The following is an 8,986-nucleotide window of genomic DNA, read 5'->3' as shown; positions in this document are numbered from 1 at the left end:
TATTTGTTATTTATTGAATTTAGAGAGAGAGGGAGGAATAGAGAGAGGGGGGGGAGAGAGGGAGAGAGTGAGGAATAGAGAAAGAGATTGAGAAAGATTGATTTGTTTTTCCACTTATTTATGCATTCATTAGTTGATTCTATGTGCCCTGACCAGGATCAAACCTTCAACTTTGGTCTATTAGGACAACTCTCTAACCAACTGAGCAACCTAGTCAGAGGCAAGGCATGTGTCTTAATTTAGACCAATGAGAGCAGGAAGCGTTTTCTGTGGACTTCTGGAAAAGTGTGTGCTTTCTCAACTATTAACACTCATAAGCATTTCTGCCTCACTCCTACTAGGTGTCACTTTTATAGATACACTAGAGGTCCGGTGCACAAAATTCATGCGCTCGGCGTGTTGGGGGGGGGGTCCCTCAGCCCACCCTGGGCCCTCTCACAGTCCAGGAACCCTGCAGGGATGAAGCAGGAGAGGCTCCCGCCACCACCACTGCTCTCTCCAGCCATGAGCCTGGCTTCTGGCTGAGCGGCGCTCCCCCTGTGGGAGTGCACTAACCACCAGGGGGCAACTCCTATATTGAGTGTCTTCCCGCTGGTGGGTCAGTGTGCGTTATAGCACTGGGCGTTCTGCTGTTTGGTTTATTTGCATATTAGCTTTTTATTATATAGGATGACCTGATATTGCTGTAGACATCAGGATCCCAGATGGAAAAATCAGACATTGACAAAAAGGTGGAGCCTAGAGAATCTCTGTTAATACCTGCAGCAAATCATGGAAATGTAAGTTTTGTTTTCTGTAAACCAGTTTAATTTGGGTAAGACAAATACAGTCTAGTGTGTTTTTTGAAAAAACAAAAAAACAAAAACAAAAATTAGAAGTTTGTAAAATACAATATATATTACATTTTTAAGGCTTATTCTATCTACAAGAAGCCAAAAATAAAATTCCCAATGACACATGAACTGAAAATTCTTCTGACATTTTTTATGTTCTGTAAATTTGCTCCTTTATTCACAATTAATTACATGATTTTTTGGCTTAAGTTCATTGAACATCCAATTGAGATTAAAGATTCCCCGAGTTGGCATGCTAATAATTTCAAACTCTGAGTCATTAGTATTATGTTTGCACAACTGAATCAGCATTTGTCTTGTGTTTTTTAATTACATTATTTCAAAAATATATTGGAAAATTATTTTGAAAGTGAGCAAATGTTAAATAAATAAAAAAAGCATACTGCATAATTGGACATTAGGCAGTATTATTCAGTTGGTGTACAAAGTTAAATGAGTTTGTGGACATCAGTAGATAACTTTACTATGTGTATTATAAATGCACTGAAGCCTAAGAGGATATTTTTTTTTCCTGTTAGTGTATCCTAAGTGTCTCTGCTTTTGCCGATAACCTATAAGGAACTCGAGATATACTTGTCTAATGAATAGATGGTTTTCCAAAGTCCTGATTGAAACACTAAATGTCTTTCATCAAAACTAATATATTCTTTATTTTAGTAGAGAGTAACTGAAAAGTGTGAAAGTTCAGTTAGTCTGCTGTGTTTGGGGTTATACAGTTTTGCCATGAGAAATACAGACGTTCATAAAACAAAATATCCGTCAACTCAGTTCAATACCCAAATATTTATTTAAACCTTTCAACCATTTGGACTGAGAACATTTTATTGGATGAATTTGACAGAGCATAATGTAAATAAGAACCTCTGCTTTTTCTCCGCCCCCTTGCCCTTACATCTTTTCCATGGCATCATTCATTTTCCTCTGCTCATTGACATCTCTGATGGGTTGTATAGGTTTTACAGTCTCACAAAGTCAAAGCTCCTCTGCTCCCTCTCAAGTACTAAGAGTCCATGCCACATGCTTCAGTCTTGACTAGTATAAAAGTATTTATTTAATGTTTAAATTATTCCTCTTATTCATCCCCTGCCTGCTTAGGTATGGCAGCCCACAGAGGAAAAGCAGCCCTTGAATCTCTTCCTTTTTTTCTTACTTGCCACCTCCTCCACTCCATAGCGTTCATCCCTGACCCCTCCATGTGACAGACAAAGGCAGGGGAGATTGGAAGTGAGGGGCAAAATCTGACAAGACTGTAGAGTGCTGCTTGTGCCTCAGTGCCTTCTGGGAGTTGTGGGTATGTACTGCTAACTCCCTAATTCCATGGGATGTTTGAGTGGGTTACTCAGACATCTACCACCAAGAACTTTATGATTGGCATTGGTATCTTGGCTTAAGCCGTGTGATTCCTCTAGATCATTTATTCCAAGTAAAAGCACTCAAAAACCTAAATTACAAACTTCATGATTAATTTACCCTCAAGTTCCTCTTTAACTTCATCCAGTACCTAACTGATCACATAGTGTTATACATGGTCTCCAGACCTTAGTATTAATTTCACCATTATGTAACATTCCTATTTTCTTTGAGTTAGTTTTTTTTCTTAAAATATACGTTAATCTAATATTAATATCACTGCACCAAATTTATTTTGTTCTCCTGGAATGATATAGATATCCTTTATATTTGAACATTTTCACATGTTATATTTGATTCCCTTGAAAATAATTTAGATATTATTTTACTAGTAATTCAGTCTGATTATTTAGGTCTTATAGAGTGTTTCAACCATTATGATGATTGATTTGTTTTGGTTTGGTTAATTACATTATTTTGTATTTTCTATTTAGCATCTTTATTTAGGTATTTTTTCATTTTCTGTTTTCTATTTTATTAACCATTTTTATTTACTTTCTTTTATTGCCACTACTATATAAAATTTGTATAATTATTTTTTCAATGGTTACCCTAAAATTTGCTATATGCATATTGATTTAATAAAATTTTTATTAAACTAACATTTGTTTCTAAGGAAGCAGTCCAATCTCCAGTTACTTCCTATCCTCTTATATATCATTTTTTTTCTTAATACTATCTGATGCTATATTAAATATTTTGTTTATCATTTTGTTCATCTTACTAGAGCATAAGTTCCAAAAATTTTATCTGTCATCATCATTGTATATTCTCAGTGTCTTGGCAATGCTAGTCACATTTAGGCACCCCATAGGTAGGTTTTCAATAAATATTTAGGAAATACTGTTTGTTTTCATAAAGTAAGATTACTATATATAATAGAACAGTACCAACAAATAAATTTTCCTTTTCTTCTTATTTCTAGGTTAAAAAAAGAAAAGAAAACTTTGGTTCATGTGGTTTGGTGGCAGTTTCCATGGTGATTGAGGGGAAATAAAGAGGAGAAAAAAATGTTACAGTTATAACTCTTTTCTCCCTCTTTCTTTCTTTATTTCTTTTTTCATTACAATGGCCAGATATTCGATGTGTAACAATCAGCTGAAACACACAGTTTACCATGTTCTCTGGAGCAAAATTAGTTTTAGAAATTTTAAAATATTTTATTGAACAAATATTGACTTGATACCTGACCAATTCCATACAGCCTATGACCTTAGAGATGACTTAGAGATGAGTAAGACTCTGATTTTGACTGTGAGGTATGCATAGTCTCGCAGAAAAGATGGACATGTAAACATGTCCATTGATTATAGTAGTTCCCAGTGCTTTGCCCTTTTCTACTATGCGTTTCTGCAGACAATTAACTATGAGCCCAGAAAGGTTTTGGAGGTTGCCTTACAAAACTATTCTTAGCACCACTCTGTTTTTCACCTAATTTTAAAAACACTTTATAGATGCAATATTTGTGTCCCCCCAAATTCCTATGTTGAAACCTCACTTCCAATGTGATGGTATTTATAGACTAATCCTTTGAGGGGTGATTAAAGCATAACAGCAGAGTCCTCATGAATCGGATTAATGCCCATATAAAAGAGGCCCCAGAAATCTTCTTAATCCCAACCTGCATGTAAGATAACAGTGAGAAGACAGCTATATATGGATCAGGAAAACGGTCCTCCCCAGACACCAAATCTATCAGTGCCTTGGTCTGGGACTTCCAGTCCCCAGAGCTGTGAGAAAGAAATTTATGTTGCTTATAAGTAGTCTATGGTAATTTTGTGATAACAGCCTGAACATGCAAAAACCACCCATTATAGTCCATCGTGTGTAATTTCATCACTGACATAGAGCCGTCATACATCTTACTTCGGGACTTTAGGACATTTTTTGCTTTGATTGAAAAACTCTTCTACAAAGGATTACACACTTATTCACCCTGTTCTTATTCTTGGTCCTAGAGACCTTCCTTCATCACCTGCTATAACTGTGCCTCTGTTTCTCCTTATCCCTGCCCTTGCTCATTCTCTAATACCCATATCATTACCTGAAATTATGTCTCATAGTTGTTTGTTTGTTTATCAGTAACTTGTCAGTCTCCCTAGTTTAATAAGTCTATGAAAGAAGAATCCTCATCTATCTTGGTTAATCTTGCAATTTTAGTGGCTAAATAGGTACCTTGAATACCAGTAGGTGTCCACTGAATGTGCTAAATGAATGATTAAAAAATCCCAAGTAACAAAAGGTTTTACCGTGTGTACATAAACTGGATGCACTGGGAAGCTGTTAGAAAAATAAGCTCCCCAAAGTAAATATTTACCCTTTACTGCCTTTTATTAAACACTCTAGAGTTAAGCAAACTAGAAAGTGGAAATGGTGCCATAGGCCAAATCACATAATATATTAGGCCTGAGGGGTTATGGCCAGAGTGCTCTTGTCTGTTCATTTCAAAACACTATCCCCAGATTTTGTTCTGTACACTTGGGACCCTTTAAAAGTTCAGAAATGTTTTAAAGTTTCAATATGTTTTGAAGGTGGTTTTGAGGTTTCCTTTTTCCTTATATTCAACACACTTTTTATATTCTATCTGGAACCATAACTTTAAATTATTTGAATACCACCAGTGTATTAAATAGAAAGAAGTTATGCTAATTTTGACAGATTGCCATTAAATTGTGCAGACATAAGGAAAATTAGGCACTACACTTTTCATCTCCATATTGGCTGGCTCATTAAAACCCTCCCTCAATATGCCTACTACCACTTCCAATAATAAAATTAGTGAATTCTATAATAATAACATTCCCAAGAACTTTTAAGTTTCATTGTTGATTATTATAAATAATTATTTATTTTAAATATTAATTTAAATGTTTAATTCTATTTGCTTCTAAAGGCCATAAAAATGAACCAAATTAATAAGGGAAATTATTAGGCAATATCAGCATAGTCAAACATGAACATTTAATCCACAAGAGAAGAATTTCAACAAGTTAACATGTATAATATTTTATCTGACTGGTAGCCAAAGTTATGCAAATTATAATACTATCTAATTTTGATTGAAAGAACATTGTGTGTCAGATGTGGTTCTAAGAACTTAGCATAAATTAACTAATTCATTCATTATAATAATCTTATTAAAATAGCATTATTATCATTATAATCCTAATTTTATTAACAAGGATCTCTTGGGTGAAGTTTGTATATAAAATCAAGATATCCATGTCTCAGAGAACACATCCTTATCCAATATGCAATCCTGCCCTGCTCAACTCTATCTACTTCTCTCTGCCTGCATAAATGCTCATATTAAACTAAGCATGCATTTACCATACAGTTGAGCAAATGAACTTTTGTAATTATCTCAGAGAAATGAAAGCTAATGTTCACCCAATATCTTGGACTTATTATCCTTGTTTATAATAGTCAAACACTGAGAAAAAATAAAATTTCTCTCAATCAATGAGTGGTTAAACAAATGGTAGTGTATCCTTCCATTCATACTATGAAATATAGGAATAAAAATGAATTAACTGTTGAACAATAACTTGGATGGCTCTTTCAAGAACATTAAGTTGAATGTGAAAAGGTAATCTCAGAAGATATATGTGAATCATACTGTATGATTGCATTTCTAGAACATTCTCATTTGACAAAATCATAGAGATGGAGAATATATTAGTGGCTACCAGACATTATTGGGGTATGGTAATGGAGGGTTAGTGTGAGAGAGTTTTATGGGGAAGGACAGTTTTATATCTTCATTGGGGTGGTATTAACATGAATCTACAGATGTGATAAAATTGTACACAACTAGTACACATCCCCAAACAATGTGCGTGCAACCGCGCGTGCGCGCGCGCACACACACACACACACACACACACACACACACACTACATATAAAGATGGCAAAATCTAAATAAGTTCTGATATTGTCCCAATATCAATTTACTAGTGTTGATATTCTATGATAGCTATGTGGGATATTGCTATTGGAGGAAATTCTAAAAAGTGTATGAAGAACCACCATCTATGCAATTTTGCAATTCCTATGGATTTATAAATATTTAAAAGTAAAATGTTAATTAAAAAAATCATGGGTCTTGGTTGGCTTTGGCCTCACGTTCTAACTTGTAGTTAGTCACTTAATCTCCTTATGCCTCTGTTACTCTTTCAATAAATTGGGGGAAATAACATTTTCCTTCATAGGAACATTGCTAAGTTGCCAAAGTATATGAAATATTACATATGAAAGCACTTTATTTCTTTGAACAGTGGGGAGGTAATAGACAAATGATACTGGCCTAATAATTAGCATTGCCATTCTTTTTTTCTACATCAAGCCAAGTGATATTCTTATGGAAACTATAACACAATAAATGAATTTCCCTAAAACCATATAATAAAATCCATGAGCAGAAATTATCCAAAATCTGTTTTAATCTATCCCCAAAGATGATTCCATTCACAACTATGTCATCTTTAGTTATCAACACTCAAATAGTACTTTCCTAAGCAAACAGTATACAATGTTTGAACTAGAATGTATTCACACTCCTTTAAAAAAAAGTGTTAATTCAATTTATCTCATAATAATGCTGCTGTAGTCCTTTTCATAGTGAAATTACTGTTATACCTGATATATTGCCTGTGACAACATATTTACCACAAACAATACAGAGACTTTTAAATGATAATTTTCACCCAAGAGGCTTCAAAGGGATCCTTTTGAATAATGTACTTCTGTTCATGGAGTGAAAGTCTGTTGAATCCCAACGGTTTCCAAGTGAAAAAAACAGACAAAAAAACATTAAACTATTATAAGTACAGAGTTTCTTAAGGGCATTTATTATAAAGCAAGATAGTAGGCAAGATTTATATTATAACTAAAGTGTGTTACTATAATATGAATTAAAGCTTGCTTTATTCAAAATATGTGCATAAATTTTCAAACATAAAAATGTAAGCAAGCATTAAAGGTACCACACCACATTATGTCCATTATGGTTTTCTTAGCTGTGAACCATAACCTGTTCTGAAAACTGCTAGAACTAGACACACACACAAAAAAGAGTTTTCTTCTTACATTGTTGGTGGGAATGGGTTGTATCTATTCTGATTTCAAAGTGAATATTGTCAGAATTATAAATGAGGTAAAATTTGCATTCATGCTTTTTGAGCACATTCTGAAAGCTTATGGTAATCTGGACAATTTTGAGATGGAAAACTTTATTATGGTAAATTTATAAAGCTTTATTTTTCTCCCTGTCATTATTTTCAGTGCTTTTTTATTTTACTGAAACACATCACTTATTGAACCAAAAACTAATCTGAAAACATTCCTATCAGATGATTGACTTGTGATAAAATAGTCAGCTTAGTTAATGATTAAGAAGAGAAAAGCCCAATTAAGGTTTTTTAAGAAAAAATATTTTGTTAACCTTTAACAGTTGAGAAAATTGCCCCTGTAAGCAATTTAGAGGAAAGACCTGTGTGTTGCAGAGAGTGTTAACATAGACACAGTGATGCTGCATATATTTGCTCTTTCGAAGACACAGTGGCCCATGTCTTAACTTCACAACTTCTTTCTGTAGCAATGCTTCCCCTGACATTGACTTTAGAATTACCTTGGAAGATATAGTCCTAGAACCAATATAAAATATCAGTATCACACTAACTAATATCAAACTGTACTACAAGGTCATAATAAAACAACATGGTACTGGAATAAAAACATACATATAAATCAATGGAACAGAATAGACAGTCTAGAACTAAAACCATGTTTATATTGTCAATGAATATTTGACAAAGGAGATAAGAAGATGCAGTGGGGTGCTAGCAATCTATTCAATAAACAGTGCTGGGAAAATAGAACAGATTAATGCATAAGATGAAATTAGACCACCTTCTTACACCATGTACAAGAATAAACTGAAAATGAATTAAAGAATTAAATGTAAGACTCAAAAGTATAAAACTTCTGGAATAAAACATAGACAGCAATCTCTGAAATTTTTCTTACAATGTTTTTTTTTTTTATCTGATATATCTCCTTCGGCAAGAGAAACAAAAGAATAAATAAACAAATGGGACTATAGCAGAACTAAAAAGGTTTTGCACATCAAAGGAAACCATCAACAAATGAAAGATAACTTACTGGGTGGCAGAAGATATTTGCCAATGATACATCTGACAAGGGGTTAATTTCTGAAATATATAAACACCACAACTCAACACTAAATACACAAACAATCCAATTTAAAACAAATGGGCAAAAGGCCTGAATAGACCTTCTCCAAAGAGGACACACCGATGGCAAGTAGACATAGGACAAGATGCTCAAGGTCACTCCAGTAATCAGAGAAATGCAAATTAAAACCACATGAGATATCACCTCACATACCTGTCAGAATAGCTATCATCAATAAAGCCATAAACAGCAAGTCCTGTGGAGGAAAGGGAACCTTCATGCACTATTGGCGGGACTGCAACTTGTTGCAGGCACTGTGGAAAACACTATGCAGTTTCCTCAAAAAATAAAAAATGGAACTGCCTTATGTCTCAGCAATTCCACTTCTGTGTATATTTACATAAACCCAGAACACTAATTTAAAAGAATATATGCACCCCTATGTTCACTGAAGCATTATTTACAATAGTGAATTTACATAAGCAGCCCAAGTGCACCTCAACAGATGCATAGATACAGTGGTGAA

At 34.0% G+C, this 8,986-nt stretch overlaps 1 long non-coding RNA gene across 1 annotated transcript in view; it reads right to left on the bottom strand.

The window, feature by feature from the left end:
* Positions 1 to 528: 528 nt before the first annotated feature.
* Positions 529 to 8,986, bottom strand: part of LOC107182295 — a 24,490-nt gene continuing 16,032 nt past the window's right edge. Inside the window, exon 4 of the long non-coding RNA XR_001513016.1 lies at positions 529 to 617. This is a non-coding gene — a long non-coding RNA (uncharacterized LOC107182295). The remainder of the gene's footprint in view (positions 618 to 8,986) is intronic.

Source organism: Myotis davidii, unplaced genomic scaffold, assembly GCF_000327345.1.
Source record: "Myotis davidii unplaced genomic scaffold, ASM32734v1 scaffold851, whole genome shotgun sequence".
NCBI classification, from domain to species: Eukaryota; Metazoa; Chordata; class Mammalia; order Chiroptera; family Vespertilionidae; genus Myotis; species Myotis davidii.
The sequence above is the reverse complement of the archived record's forward strand: the minus strand, read 5'-3'. Positions and strand labels throughout refer to the sequence as shown.